Consider the following 17,263-nt stretch of genomic DNA (forward strand, 5'->3'; position numbering starts at 1 on the left):
TTGATTCTATTTTTCTTACCACAAAGATTCCATGTTTGATTACATTTAAAGTTATATTTAGTAACATTTCTTTCCCTTTACATATTAGAGAAAATAATCTTCATAAATTGAAAAATACACAAACTATATTTTTAATAGGTAAGGTGAGTCTATCAAATAAAAACAAGAGCATCCTTAAACTAGGAGACTTAGGGACAGAGCTATACCTCTCAGACAGAAATCTACCTTTTCACCAATAAACACCATGAATTCTTGCAATTCTTGAGCTTCTGCTAACAATGTGCAACAGTACAAAAGGTGGGGTTTTTTTTCATGCTATTTTAAATATGTTTTTCTCAACAAAACATTTGGCAAATAAATTATAATTAAGGATTTTATAGTTTAAGTAACATCTGCCCAAAGAATTATAAGAAACCTGAAAATACCACCACCAACGCCCCAACAAAATACATTTCTCAGGAAACAAATCTTCCATAAACTCTGCTTTGAACCATTTGCTTTGTAGAAGTCCCAAAGTCTTATTTCCAGACTGAATAACTGGTCAAACTGTATTCATTAACTGAATAAATGAGACAGACATTTCTTTAACATCTTCTAAAATCTTTTAACATTGATCAAATAATAAATTTCTTTTTCCTTAAATGTAGCTTCTAATATAACTCCTTATCTAGTATATTTAATCCAGGCTTTCTTTTTTATCTTTTTGACTGCTGTCTATAAATTCTGACTTTTAATTCCCTTTTTTCTTTTTTTAATAATAATGTTGCTCAAATAACGTTACAAAATATTTTTACCATTTCAACTTCAAAGAGGTCTTTATAATTTCCAAAGGTCCTAGCATTATTTTACAATTTACCTAGCATTCTTGTATATGTTTATATGTGTTTATGTATATTCATGGGTTGCTATGCATCCATATATAATGCATATAAGAGACACATGCATATTCATAAGCGGTTATATATACACACAGCACACATATATATCTAAATGCAGAAAGATATGCACATACATATATCAGGTATTTATTACTGACACAGGAATTTTAACTTTTTTTATTTTTGTCTTTATAAAAATCAGGTTGAGTTAAATCATAATTTTTCATTCGACATATTTTAGTGGTATTTCACTCTTTATCGCAAATACTAGTGGAAGAACTTATTATAATTAACTCTTACAGATCAAATACTCATTTTCCACAATATGTAACTTTACCCCCAAAGTCCCTATATGGCAAGTAAAATCAATGTTCTTAGCATCATTTTATTGATGAGCACATAGGAAAATACAAATAGTAACCATCCTATAGCATAACAGAAAGTTTCAAGGTCTGAAACTAAGAATCTATCAAGCTTCCAAAATCAGTGTCTACTATATTACCTCATACAATTAAATATATGCACATAAACAGAATTTCCTCATAAGTTTTCTAAACATGTAGATTATTCCTATGACTGAATATAGGGATCAGTTGTGAAAAATCCCCCACCAGCCATTTCTAGAACCTGTCATTGGCCTAAAATTCAAATTTGATTTAAATGGGTTTGTTCTCATTTTATCAGTTCAAACTGGACACTCTAAAAAAAAAAAAAAAAAAAAAAAAAAAAGATTATTTGAAAGAAAGAAAGAGAGCAAGTGAGCACAAGTGGGGCAGGGAGAGTCTCAAGCAGACTCTACGCTAAGCAGAGAGTCAGATGCAGGGCTCGATCCCACAACCCCAAGACCATGAACTGAGCCAAAAACAAGAGTCGGATGCTTAACCAACTGTGCCACCCAGGTGCCCCAAAGTGTACACGCTTAACTCATAATTCAGAATGGATACTAGGAGGGAAATAATAATCATTTTAAAGCTGTTTTATAATGGGGAAAAATGAAACTCATGCTTCGAAACCAAAATTCAGCAAACCAAACTTATTTATTATTTAAGGTACAGCTAAAAGTAATAAAGCATTTATGAGCATATCCTCTTATGCCCACTGCATTTGTGAGGAATTCAAATAGGAACTGCTCTTGGCATCCATGGGGAGTCTGAGAGAGAATTCTAACTTTGTGAGCATTAAGGCATTTCTTTCAACAGAAGATAGAAGTCAAACTTCTATATTATAGGTCCAAGAACATTTCAACTGGCCAGAATAGGGTGAAAGCAGGGTCCTGTGAGTTTACTTCACAAGAGAACTAAGGTTTCATAAGAAAATATCTTGTTGACATTACACTTTCTTGAAAGTATTCTAAATTGCCTGAGTCTACTTTATGGCTGTAGGTCAGGCTAACACTAATGAATGTAAAAGATTTTGAAGATGAGAATCAGATTCCCAAGAAAGACATCTGACTATTTTCACTGGAGTCAGAATCATGACGAAAAAGCAAATTTACTCTGTCACCTGAAAAGTGGTTACTTACCCTTGCAGATTGCATTTTCACAACTTATAAACAAACAAACCATTGAACCAGATACTCTAAGAGTCTTTCCCAGAACATATATGTCTTTTTAATTTTACTCTACCTTACAGAAATGAAAAGGTGACTTTGAGCAATATTAAGAAAGGAAAACAATACCATAATAGATATTGTCTGTTTCTAAAAACCTGGGCTGAAATGTAGAAGTTCTATTGATAGTTAATCTGCTGGCTGGCAGATTCAGTCCCATCTAAAAGGCTGAAATGAACAGAACAAAGTTTTTACCACAGTTCTTAAAATGTTATTTTGAATAACTTCAGCTACTAAGGAAAATGTAAAGAACATTTTTATTTAAGAATCCTCTAACGCTCCATCTGTGCTGCAGGAAAAATCGAAGGGTCTGATATGCAATTGCTATTGATATACGGATACTTTTCAGAATAATAGATTCAGTGAAAAAGATAACAGCATTTTCTATGATGGTCTTTAAAAAAATCGAATTTTAGCAGAATTAGAAGTCATTATTTATTTTTTTTTAGAAGTCATTATTTAAAAATAAGAATGTATGTAAAGAAATTCAGTATTCACCTGCTTAATACTATTTTAAGAGCTTTTATTTTTTAAAAAACAGATTATGTCTTGTTTTTCTAATATATGTATATATAATTATGTAGTTTTTAGTAATTTATAATATGAGAAAGTATTTCTTTAAATAAAATTAATTTGGTTTCTAAATCTGATAATAAAGCCTTATATTTTCTGTACCTTATTTCTGAGAGGAATCCAGTGATTTGTGAGTTTGGGGAGGTGACAATACTCCTTTTCAAGTAACTAAAGAAAGATAATGAGGAAATGGTTACCTTTTTTTGTTTTTCTTTTCTGTTTTAATTGGTACTAATAAAGCTCTTTAAGACAAGGATGGAATTAAGTTAAAAATTACAATAAAATGGATAAATATTAGAAAATCTTGATTGAGCCAAAGGATGGAATATCTTTCACTGAAAGAGGCTAAGATCACCAGGTCTCCCTACTTCATAGTAAACTTATTTGCAGAGAGAAGTGATCTGCTCAAATTCCAACTGAGAGTTGATAATAGACCAGAGATCCAAACAAAACTAATATCCTTGGACTCCTATCCAAGTCCTTACTCTGTTAGAAAATTCCAAGGCTTTTTTTTTATTTAAATTATGTACAAGTGAAACTTAAAACCTAAGTTTTAAGCTGTGGTAGAGTACCTAGTAACAGTCAACACTACTGACATGTTTCTTCATTAATAACACCAAGTCTTTTGCTTTGAGTCACCATTATGTATTAGTAGAAAATACCAATGCTTACATATTTAGTCATTATGTAAGCTCAATATACCCCCATAATGTATATTTCCTGTTTCTATGGAGAATTCTGGCCAATACACAAAGCATGACAATATAATTAGTTGTCCTGAAGAAGTACAGGGCAAGATGGGGAAGGGCAAGATGGGGCGATCTGAATAATCTCTGAATCCTTGAGTTGAAGTATCCTTCGACTCAAAGCAGAAAATCTAGTAAATAATTCTTTGCCCTGCTATGAGCGACAATTGCTTGGAAGTATTAAATACAGAAAAGGGTTTAATTTTTAGTGACTAGAAAGAAAAGTTTAGCAATGTTCAAACTACAAAAGTAACCTTGTCTTATCACAGTTGATAGTACTTTTTAACTGTATGTAATTCAAATATCTAGGCCTTAGAATAATAGACTTCCAAAATCTAACAAGATATACACAGACCTTAATCAGACTTTAAAAAGCAATGTGACTCCAAGAATATGTTGAGTACTGAGGTTGTTATTATGACTACAGAAATATAAATAATTAAAATATGAAACAAAAGAAGGGACAAATACAAACCTATCTTGATTCTGTGAAAATGTCTCCGCTATGCTTGAATATTAAAATGAGATGTATGCGAGACAAATTAAGAATCACACAATGGAGGAGAAAGACTTAAGGATTGTGTGAATATCTAAGGGTACTGACTGGAAAGTTTAAATCCAGAATAATGTAAGTTAGGTGAAAAATGCTGAAGGGAAGGCAAAGGGGACTATGTAAAAGGAAGTAAATTAATAAAAGTGAGATACAGGAACATTTTGGAGAAAATAGTGCTATATTAGCATATACCAAAACTTCATTTTTAAAATATTTAGTGATTTGGGCACAGGAGATAAACAAATGAAAGCTACATGGAAACAAATTAGTCCTCAATGAACAGCACTGTACATCATGTGTTTTATATTGTATGTATTTAATATTTTATGTGTGCATATACTTATTACACAAAAGAACCTTGGAGGCTATGATTATTTTCATGTAGGAGGGAGGAATTCAAATCAATTAATCATCCAGGGTCATATAGTTCAAGGATGCCAGAAATGACTCTGAGTCCCGCTTCATTCTTACATTCAATCTTAGAAGTAGAAATTACAAATTTGTCCCACAGTGGATTGAGAACATCTTCAAAATGAGTAACTGCAATTTATTGAAACTTATAAGAAATATCATTTGACTATTTACATATAGACAAGGTTTGAGATATCAAAAAAAAAAACAAACAAACAAACCCAGAACATAACTCTGTTGAAATAATTCAGTTGAGCTAGTGTCTATCAGCCTGCAAATTCAGAAAGACCATCTTATCCCATACTTTGCTCCTGGGGCTTGGGTACATAGCTACTGCTCAGTAAATATTTGTAGGGTAAACTAATATGTAACCAGCTTACAGATAATTAACTCACTGGGTTATAAACAGGAAATGGTTTTACTTTTCCAGAAAAAAATCCCAAATTGTATCCCACCCAGACCCATTTCCATTTACTTAGTTACTACTTTCTCAGTATCCTTACATTTTCAGCCATTCCTAAATAAAATCACATCTGAATTTCTGTTTCTGTTCAACGCTGTAGTTTTATATCCAATTCAAAATTATTCTTCTCTGTTTACCACAGTACAAGCTAGAGGAAGTACAGGGTTACCTGTTCCATTCTTGGGGTCAAATAAGAAATGGACAAAAGAAGCAGACCATTATCATAATTGAATGTTAGGCAGCATTTCTCCCCTTGGAGATGCTTTCCAAACTCTCTCTGACATAATTTTTTTAAGGATTTATTTATTTGAGACAGAGATCAAGAGAGTGTGAGAGAGCACAAGTGGGGGTGGGGCAGAAGGAGAAGCAGACTCTCTGCTGAGCAGGGAGCCCAATAAAGAAGGGGTTCGGGATCCCTGGGTGGCACAGCGGTTTGGCGCCTGCCTTGGGCCCAGGGCGCGATCCTGGAGACCCGGGATCGAATCCCACATCGGGCTCCCGGTGCATGGAGCCTGCTTCTCCCTCTGCCTATGTCTTTGCCTCTCTTTCTCTCTCTCTGTGACTATCATAAATAAATAAAAATTTAAAAAAATTTAAAAAAAATAAAGAAGGGGTTCAATCGCAGGACCCCAGGATCATGACCTGATCCAAAAGCAGATGCTTTTCCCACTGAGCCACCCAGGAGGCCCTATCTGATGTAATTTTTGTACTTGGTGTAGATTTCGCATTAAGGTGGCAGAAAACTCAGAGTCCTAAAAACAAGGTGCTCACTTCTGAGCAAGTACCATAGCTAGCCACATCCTACTAGCCTTTCAGATCTGATGATCCCTACTAGCTTTCTTCAGATACTCTGTTCTCTATCCTAAAAAGCACCAGCACGAGTACGTATCAACAGGTCCCTTGACTGAATATAGTTCAATAAAGGAATAAAATGATGTCCCTCCTATTTCCCAGATACTTTCCAGTTTTTAAATGTGATTCTACTTAGACTCCTACTCTCAGCTTCCAGGAGGAAAGGTAGCAACAGCTCTCCGAAACGGGTATGAAGAGAGAAAAACTGATCACTATAATCCTGCAAAAGACAGTTCTACTCTCCTTATTTAGTGAATGTGGGACTCAAGATGAAGACTGATTCCTAAAGTGTTAAATTTCTATATGCCTTTGGAGAAAGAGACTGACACCAGCTGCTTTTTTTTTTTTAATGAAAGATAAATGAAATGCTTATCCTCAATACTAGCACTTTATCACAAATCCAGGACAAAAACAGTAATTCTTTTGAAAATTCCTGTTAGAAATTATTAGAAGAAGCACATTAATTAATGTATTGTTTTGAGTTGTCTCAAAAGCTGAGTAAGGTTTGCCTCTGCAGAAGTCCACAGAGTGGGGAAGAATAAGGAAGAGGGGCTCCTGGGTGATTCAGTGGTTAAGCGTCTACCTTCAGCTCAGGGTATGATCCTAGGATCCTGGGATCAAGTTCTGCATCAGCCTCCCTGCAGGTAGCTTGCTTTGCTTCTCCCTCTACCTTTGTCTCTGCCTCTCTCTCTCTCTGTCTCTCATGAATATATAAAATCTATTAAAAAATAAGGAAGAAAGCAACAATTCAGTGAAATTACACTGGATTTGTAGAGCAAAAATGATAAGAATGGACTTGATTTTAAGAACCAGCTGTGCATAATATTAAGGTTTGGGATATTATTCTGAAAAGGCACTGGAGCATATTAAGTTGTGAAGACATTTTAATGTGTCTGTAATCAAAATATAACACAAGTATTCAAGTTAGTACAGAGTGAAGGTAGTATCTTACATAGGGAGATGCTATAATATTTTAGGAAAGAGCTAACAAGGCTAACATAATCACATAAAGACTGGAAATTAAAAACAAAAATAATAGATTTTAGATATCAGATGCAGAGAATCTATTTTTCTTTAAGGGTGGGGTGGGGGGGCAAAAGAAAAGAGATTGTCTCCAAGATTCTTCTCAGAGAAGATCTGGAATATGTAATTATAATAAGTCCAGAATGTTAATTAGAATTATTTCTTTTTATTGGTTTAATATTTCTGAATATGGAATGCATGGATTATAAAAAAGAAAGGTAACTTCACATAAACTACAGTAAGTTTGTGGAAGCATTCCAACACCTACTTCGAGATGTAGGTTCTATAAAAACAATGGAAGATGCATGGTTTGTCTTCATCCACTTTGAAAATGCAGAGGATAAATCTTGATTATTTGTCCTTGAAAAAAAACAACAACATAATTTCTTTGTCTCTGCTACAAGAGTTCAGAATTCAAAGGGAGATGCATTACCACAAGTAATGCAGGGACAAGCATTTACCCTTTTAAGCCACCTTTGGCAAAGCTATTTATGTAAATTGAAGTCTGACTTGCCATGCCTATTTATTACTCTGCCAATTTTTTTATTGCAATTCATTGCCTTCCTTGTTCTTGTTTTTTCATGTTAGACTTCCCAGATGAATTTTTAATGGCATGACTTCAAAACACTACAGAAGTAAATAATATTTATATTTTGCTTGCAAAATCAGCACTTGAGAGAATTGCTTGCTTAAAAATTGACCCTGGTAAGTTCTTAAAAGATCAGCCTCATGTAAACTTTCAAATGTGAAAAATTGGAGATAATCTTGTAGATAACTCAGGCAACTTATATGATGGTGATGGGATGGAGACAAAATATAAACAGGAAAGGAGAATATTCCTCCTGTGGATTTTTCTTAGGAATTTCACATCTTTGAGTGATGAAGTCATCACTTCATCAAACATGCAATAGACATCTTTGTTTTGAAAACTCTTGAAATCACTTTTTCAGGTTTGGATACACAGGAAAATTTATAATATTTACTGTTTATTGTTTTATTATAATCCAATATCTGTTGTTCAAACTGATTGTGTCATGAATCTTTCTAGGTTCATTTGCTGATGAAATCAGCATTTGTGGGCCAATATTTCCTTGGCAGAAAGTAAAAGACCCTATCATTGAGGAAGTTATTATTCCATTAAGGAGAGGAGATATTAATCTGCTCAGAGTATGTGGTGATAAATATAGGCTAAAAATATGCAACATCAAGTGCTTAAGTGTCAAATGGTTTAGTCAATAAAGACATCTGAATAGAAGTTTTGGGAACCATCATCATCAAAGTACTAGAGATGACTTCACATTAAAAGTTTTGATGACTTTGAGACCAAGGTCAATGTCTTCTGAAGTACACATTGTTTATCTTTTTTTTTTAAGATTTTATTTATTTATTTGAGAAAGAGAGAGAATGAGCATAGCAAGGGCAGAGGGACAAGTAGACTTCCCATTGAGCAGGGAGCCTGACCTAGGGCTTGATCCCAAGACCCTGAGATCATGACCTGACTCAAAGTCAGATACTTAACTGACTGAGCCACCCAGGCACCCCTGACATACATATCTTCTTCAACTAGAATTTTAGGAGATATCTCATAGGTTCATTTCAAAAAAATTGTAGAGATATCCAAATATTTCTTTTAATAAGTATTTAATATAATTTTGTTGCCATATTACCTATGGAAGGTAGAATAAAACAGAACAGACATAGGCACTAAATGAAACATACTTAGATTTAAATCATGGTTTCCCTTTTACTTACTCTGTGACTATATTCAATTTAATTTCTCTAGGCTTCAATTTCATTATCTCAAAAATAGAGAAAACACTTGTGTCAGGGATCTTAAATAAGAAAAAAATATATAAAACCCTTAATGTTGTGACTGACATGATGAATATACCAATACATGTCTGCTTTTCCTACCTTTTAGATCTACTTTCCAAAATTATATACTACATAACAAAGGTCTACTAAATGCCTTGTGAAAGATGCTTAATTTTTTTACTTCACTCTTTGAGCACCATAGTGTATATTATTGACTCTAAAAAGACAGGTGGAATTCAATGCTATTTCCTCCATTACTTCCATTTCTGAAAGACAGCAGTAAACTACAAAAAGTAAAGAATTTAAAGTAAAATATTTAACTGTGCAAATGTAGGATTCAAATAGTCAAATAGTACTGAGGCTCTATTAATCTTACCTGTAAAATTATTTCAGATATGCACTAAGTTAAAATTTACTGAGTACAAACTATGCTGAAGATGCTATGAGGTATTGAAATGTAATCCCTGAATTCAAGAAGCATAACATGAGGGTAGGTAGGTAGCTAGCTAAGTAGGTAGGTAGGTTAACAGACAGACAGATTGATCCAAATGAAAGTAAAGAGAGGTGGAGCTTGTAATAGGCAAAATTAGACATAGTATGCATCACCATGGTTCTTCTATAACATCGACATGGAGGACATTCCCTCGGCCTAGGTATATACAGCCAGGAAAGTCTCAAAGAGAAGTTAAAACATTTTTCATGTATTATCAATTCAAAATTCAAAACATATTCACAGAGCATCTGCAAAGTGTCAGACACTGTTCTAAGTGTTGGACATACAGCTGGCAAGTACATATTAAAAGGGCTGTGGCTTTAGGAAATTAATGTGTTAGTGAATAGTCAAACAATACTCAAATGCTACAAAATTAAATCTGGAAAAAAGTTATGGTCTAAAAGGAGTTCCTTGTAGTAGGGTAGATAGGAAAGCCCCCTTTTAGAATTCTTTTTAATTCTATTGGTATACCTGTTTTATAAATAACTATATTTATGGGTAAATTATGTAAAATAAAAGTAGTACTTTTAACTGCACAGTTAGATGCAGTTTGAGAATGATATATATACCCTTGTAATTAGCAATACAATCTATTCGGCATTGAGCCATCTCCAAAAAGTTACTTTATGCAACTTTGTAGTCAACTGCCTCACCTCTGGCCTAAGGCATTTACATTCACTGATTTGGTTTCTGTCACTGTAGATTCATTTCTCCTGTGCTACAATTTCATTCTTTTCGGACTTTTGTCAGCATAAGATTATTAAAATTCATCCATGTTTTGTTATCTTGCTTTATTTGAAGGAAGCATCATGGCCAGGGTGGAGCCCAATGAGAGACTTGAATCGATGACCCTGAGATCAAGAGCTGAATGCTTAACTGACTGAGCCACCCAGACACTTCTCATCTGTGGTTTTATATATCAGTGCTTTACTCCATTTTATGACTAAGCAAAACTTCTTTTTATGAATATACTATAATTTTCCATGAATTTAATAATGGACACATGAGCTTTCATATTTTTCATTATTATGAATAAAACTTACAGGAAAATTTGTAAGTCTTACAACGATATATGTTTTTATTTCTCCTGGGTAATACCTTTGGGTGGGATTGCAAGGTTGTATGATAAGTTTACATAGGTGAAGGTTTTCCAGCCTCAGCACTAATTGCTATTTTGGATCAGATGATTCCTTATTGTAGGAGGCTGTCCACAGATTGTACAATATTTAGCAGTATCCTAGCCTCAACCCAACTAGATTGCAGTAGCACTCAGTCAGTCATGACAACTAAAAATAATTCTAGAAATTGCCAAATATCCCTTGGGAGGCAAAATCAAGCTCCCAGTTGAGAGTTACTGGTCTATTTTATAAGAAAATACTAAATAATTTTTTTTACATCTCTGCCAACAACGTAAATGTTGCTGCTGCACATCTTCAATAATTGGTTGGTGCTGTCAGACTTCTTAATTCAGTTTCATTAAAAGATATTTACAGTGATACACTATCAGAGTTTTAATTTGCATTTCTTTGATTTTTAATGATAACCAGAAATTTAAAAAGCATCTTTTTAGAGCCATTTTCCCTTATTTTTATCTTCAAATCTTTTACTCTTCTTTTTTAAAAAAGATTTTATTTATTTATTTGAGAGAGAGAGTGAGAGAGGGCACAAGCAGGGGGAGGGGCAGAGGAAGAGAGAAACAGAATCCCCACTGAACAGGGTGCCAAATGCAGGGCTCCAACCCAGGACCCTAGGATCATGACCTGAGCCAAAAGCAGATGCTTAACCAACTGAGCCAACCAAGTGCCCCAGTATTGTTTTTTAATTAATTAATTAATTAATTAATTAATTAATAAGAGAGAGAGATCGAGAACTCAGATGTGCTCTGAGGGGAGTGGTAGGGGGAGAGGGAGAGAGAATCTCAAGTGGACTCCTTGCCCAGTGCAGAATCTGATATGGAGCTTGATCCCTTATTGAGACAAGTATACATTCACACAGTTTTAAAAACAACACAGGAAAATCCTGTGTAAACTATGCAGTTCCACCCAGTGATAACATTTTCAAACTGTAGTATAGTATCACAAACACTTTACTGGATAGTTACAGCCCACCCATCTTATGCAGATTTCACTAGATTTACTTGTACTAAGCTATGGTACACCATTTATTTATTTATTTATTTATTTATTTATTTATTTATTTATTTATTTATTTTTCACATTTTATTTCTAAACAGATTTATAACATGTAGGTTTCTACATTCACCACTGCTGAATAATCCCAATAAAGAATCCTTGTTGCCTTCTTATGACCACATCCACCTTCCTCTCTCCTACTCTACTTCCCTAAACTCTAGCAACCACTAATCTCTTCTCTATTTCTAAAATTTTCTCATCCGTAAAATATTTCACAAATGAAACCACACAATGTATAACCTTTTATGCTGGCTTTTCTTATGTGCATAATTTTCTAGGTTTCATCTGTTTTCTTTGTATCAATATTTAACCCTTCTTTATTGCTAAGTACTATTATCACATTATATATTTTCCCAGTTTCTTTTCTCATTCACCTATTGAAGGACATCTGGACTATTTTCCATTTTGGGATTATTACAAATAAAGTTGCTATGAACATTTGTATATAGGTTTTTGTGTGAACATAAGTTTTGAATTTCCTGGGATAAATGAAATTGTTTGATATATGGTTTGACAACTTTAATTTTAAAAGAAACTAACAAAATGTTTTCCGGAGTGGTTGTACATTTTACATTCCCATCAGAATTTATGGCTTATCAAATTTTTTCACATCCTTACAAGCATGAAGAGTTGTCTTTTTTTTTTTTTAATTTTAGCCACCCTGACAGGTATATAGTGATTATTTCATTATAGTCCTAATATAAACTTATCTGATAACAAATGATATTGATCATCTTTTCATGTACTCATTCACCATCTATATGCCCTCATTGCTGTTTATATTTTTAGCCCCTTTTCTTATTGCATTGCTTTTTTTTTCCAGTAGGTTTTAAGAGATTTTTATTGTATTAGTCTGAGTTCTCCTGAGAAATACAGTATATAGATATCTATATAATGAGATTTATTATGAGAGACTGGCTCACAGTTCTGGAGGCTGAGAAATCCTATGATCCATTGTCTATAAACTGGAGGCCCAGAGAATCAGGTGGTATAGTTCCAGTTCAATCCTATATGTCAGAGAACCAACGATGTATGTCATCAGAGAACCAGGAGCACTGATGTCCAAGGGCAAGAGAATGTCCCAACTCAAGCCAGAGAGCAAATTCCTCCTTCCTCCATTTTTCTGTTCTATTCATTCCCTCAATCTATTAGTTGAACCCCACCTGTACTGGTGAGGGTGACCTCCTTTACTCAGTCTACAGATTTAAATGCTAATCTCTTCTGGAAACACACTCATTGACACACCTGGAAATGCTTCACTAGCTATCAGGGCATTCTTAGCCCAATCAGGTTAACACAAAATTAACCATCACATTTATCCTCTAGACACTAATTCTTTGTCAGATATACAGTATGAAAATATTTTCTCCCATGCATACCTTGTTCTTATATTCTCTGAACAGTCTTTCCTAGAGCAAAATTTTGTTTTGTTCTATTTTGACAAATGTTTTGATTTCCTAAGACTGCTGTGACAAATTACCACAAACTTGGTGGCTTAAAACAACATAAATTTATTCTCTCACAGTTCTGCAGGCCCAGGACCCAAAATCAAGATGTTGGGAGAGCTGTAACCCCTCTGAAGGCAAGGGTGACCTGAAGGGTAACTTTGCCCCTTCCAGCTTCTGGTGGCTCCAGGCTTTCCTTTGCTTGTAGCTTGTTACTTCAGTCTTGGCCTCTGTCTTCACATGGTCTTTTTCTTTCTCCCTGTATCTCCTTTGTGCCTCTTTTAAGGACATTTAACATTGGACTAAACACCCACCTGTACAATCTAGGATAATCATATCACAATATCCTCAACTTCATTACATCTGTAAAGATACATGTATTTTTTCCAAATAAGATCACAATTACAAAGGTCAAGGTCAGCATATTTTTTGGGGGGAATACCATTCAACCAAATACAGTTAAGTCAAATTTATCAAGTTTCCCATTTGATTCTTTTTTTGTAATTCCTACTTATTTTCTGAAATTTTCTATTTTTCGTTTGTTTATGAGAATTGTAATTGCATCAACCTTGCCTCATTCCAGTTGTTTTCTTGGTTCTTAGTATGGTGGGTGATTTTTAAGCATTCCAGACATTTTGGGTATTATGTTAGGAGACCTTAGGTCTTAAATCTTCTATTTTAGCAAATACCCTGATTAGCTTTAGCATGTAGGTTTGGTCTATATTTGTGAGCTGTAGATCTCATGGCAGTTAATTTTCTAAGCCTTCATGGTAATCTTTTGTGTGTTTGGTATATCTGGTGCTACTGGGGCCACCCCACTTCTGATGTTGCCTGAGGCAAAGAAAGGAGTTCCTCTGGATTCTGAGTGTCTTATAGTCAGGAGAAGAGTCTCAGGCCTGACGTGATAAAGAGACTCCCCTGGCTGGACAACTTTTGTGCTGGTTTCTGCTTGCTTATGATCCCCAGATGTAATAATGTCTACAGGCAGATAAGGGGAATTTCAGGTCCCTGGGACAAAAAGACCTATGGTACCCTAAGCCTTGGCAGCTTGTTGTGGCTGAGTTGTTATAGGTTCTGCTCTTTCACATCACTATCTATTTTGGGGGAATCTCAGGCTTGAGGAGAATGAGAACATATCATTTGATGACTTATTGTTGAAAGATCTACTGGTAGATCTCTTCTCCAGGTGACTCTCAGGCTCAACTGTTGTCAGAAAGATACATTTAACCTAGGGGAGGGATGTGCCTGTCTGTGATGCCTTCTTCTGTTAAACTGGAGTTGGGACATGCTAGGTCTGGGTTGCCTGCTTTTGTTTGATGGGGGTATGTAAAACACCCTGTTGCTGTCCTGACATCTCCAACAAGTTTTTCTTATTACCTTTCACAGGTCTTTATCAGTCATCTCTTATGTTGTTTCCAGGCTTATAGTTATACATATCAGAGAGCAGTAGAGAGAAATAGGTCTCCTTTATCTTGTCTGGACTTAAAAGTCCCAGTTCTATTTTAATGCAATTAAAACTAAAACATAAATTTTACTTCACATTTATTCCAGTCTCAGAATTTCACTTATTTCTATCTTAGCATAACTTCCTTCTGTTTAAAGAACTTTCTTCGATATTTCTTAGAGTTGTACTACTGGAATTAAATTCTCATAGTATTTACTTGAAATTTTATTTTATTTTAAAGATTTTATTTATTTATAAATCACACACACACAGAGCGGCAGAGACACAGGCAGAAGGAGAAGCAGGCTCCACGCAGGGAGCCTGAGGTGGGACTCAATCCCAGGTTTCCAGGATCAGGCCCTGCGTTGAAGGCGGTGCTAAACCGCTGAGCCACCCGGGGTTCCCCTACTTGAAATTTTAAAATTCCACCTTCAGTTTTACTAGATATTTTCACTGGGTACAGCATTCACATTTGACAGGGATTTTTTTTTTTTTTATCACTCTAAAAATGTCACTACTGTTTTGTAGATTGCATGATTTCTGAGGAGTCTCTAATCCTCACCATTGTTCCTCTTGTATGTAATAAGGCTGTTTTTTTATCTGTCTCTCTGTCTTAATTTTCATCACACTGAAGATGACATGTTTGAATGTTTGTTGTTGTCTTTTTTGGTCTGTTATTAATATTTTTGGAAAATTTTCAGCTATAATTACCTCAAATATTTGCTCTTTCTTCTTCTTGAGATTCTAGTTAATTATACGTTAGTTCACCTGATATTATCCCACAGTTCTTCACCCAAAGTTATAGAACCTCCATTCTTTTATCTCTTATATTTATTTCTGGGTAATTTTTGCTGACCTGTCTTCAGAATCACTTATTCTTTCATTGGCTGTGTTAGGTCTACCGATGAGCTGATCAAAGACAGTCTTCACCTGTGTTACTTTTTATTTGTACCCAGCTTATCTTGCACATGTCTACCGTTTTAGTTTGGGCCCTTAACATATTTAGCCCAGTTATTCTAAATTTTCTGTCAAATCTTGTCAACATATGTGTCATATTAGCAGGTTCTGATGATTGCTTTGCCTTTTTGGATATTTTTGTTGTTTTTATTTCTTGATTTTTCTCATTTGCGGAAAGATGACATTTTATGTACAGCAGTGGAGGCTAAGTTAATCATCTGTATGCATGGTAATCGGTACTTCTTATCTCTATTATTTCAGTGTTGGGCCTTGCGTTAATATAATCAGGCACGGGGTTGGCCTGTTATTGCTAGGACCGCATAATACAGTCTGCAAATTCCTCTATACTTGGTATATTGGGTATAAATTGGCTTGCCAGAAGTTGTTTTCTTAATGTCTGTTCAATTCTTTGTTTTTTTATTTTCTCTTTTTATTGCACCTGAAAAGAAATAGGTCTCTTGAAGCTCTCTTCATTGTATTTGACACTCATTCTATCTAATTCTTATTATTCTGAAAGTATGGATCAGTGTGGAGAACCGTTCTCCCAATGTTCTTTTTTTTTTTATTTTTTTTATTTTTTTATTTATTTATGATAGTCACAGAGAGAGAGAGAGGCAGAGACACAGACAGAGGGAGAAGCAGGCTCCATGCACTGGGAGCCTGATGTGGGATTCGATCCCGGGTCTCCAGGATCGCGCCCTGGGCCAAAGGCAGGCGCCAAACCGCTGCGCCACCCAGGGATCCCTCTCCCAATGTTCTGATTTAGCTTTGGCCTTATGCAGGCACTGTGCCCAAGGGTCTCATGAGTGGGGCCTTCACAATTACCCCTGCCCGTTCTCCATTTGTGATGGTGGGTTTGGCACTCATCCATGCCTCCCACACCCCAGGACAGAGAATATTTTTCTTTCTTTTTCTCTTCCCTTAGCTTCAAGGGGTGACCCAGTCCCCTGAGAGGAAAATATTCATTTCTCTTTTACCTGGACACGAAGACTTTTGTCCCATAACGGAGAAATATAAGATACATCAAGCCAAATTCAGCATTTTAAGCTACTCCCCTCCTGTACCTAGCTAGCATCACAAGGGAAGCCTTCTCATAATTCTCTCCATTCTTCCTGTGAATGTCTGGTCAGATTCACAGAGAAAAAGCCAGTAAAAGGTATGAAAATTCCCAAATCTGTAATCCCCAGTGGATTTACATCTTCATATAAACCCCAACTGGCCTTTAATAATAATAATAATAATATGTGGCATTTTGGCTAAATTCTTACTGGCTTATTTCAAAACAGCTGCACTTGACCAATTTAAACAAGGACTCCTACCACTTCTCTCCCTTTACATTCCTGGCTCTCCCAGATCTGGGGTTAGCTTGATGCCATGAGAATTCAGTTCTCTGCTGTGTTCCAGAAACTCATTAATTTGCTGTATACTAGCTTTTTGGGGGAGTGTGTGTGGAAATAATGGTCTTTTCATCTAACTTCTCTGAGCTAAGAATAAAAAGCTTTCCTTTTTAAAATTTCATATAGTTATTTATTTAATAATATAATTGATTTTAAATGAACCACTCAACCTACAAACTAGCTCATTAGAAACAATGCTTCTTTAATACTGTGCTCTTCCCTATCACATTTCTGTCTCCTTTCAGTTAAAAAGACTATGTAAATTATGTTTTTACCATTTTGTGACCTTCTTATTTTCACTTTTCATACACACACATAGTTCAGTTATGTCTCTGATTTGACAAAATTTTGCTTTTGTTAATACCTTTCTTATTCTACTTAAGCAAACATTGGTTCCTTGGCTATTCATCTA

This window comes from Canis lupus, chromosome 17 (assembly GCF_011100685.1).
Source record: "Canis lupus familiaris isolate Mischka breed German Shepherd chromosome 17, alternate assembly UU_Cfam_GSD_1.0, whole genome shotgun sequence".
NCBI classification, from domain to species: domain Eukaryota; kingdom Metazoa; phylum Chordata; class Mammalia; order Carnivora; family Canidae; genus Canis; species Canis lupus.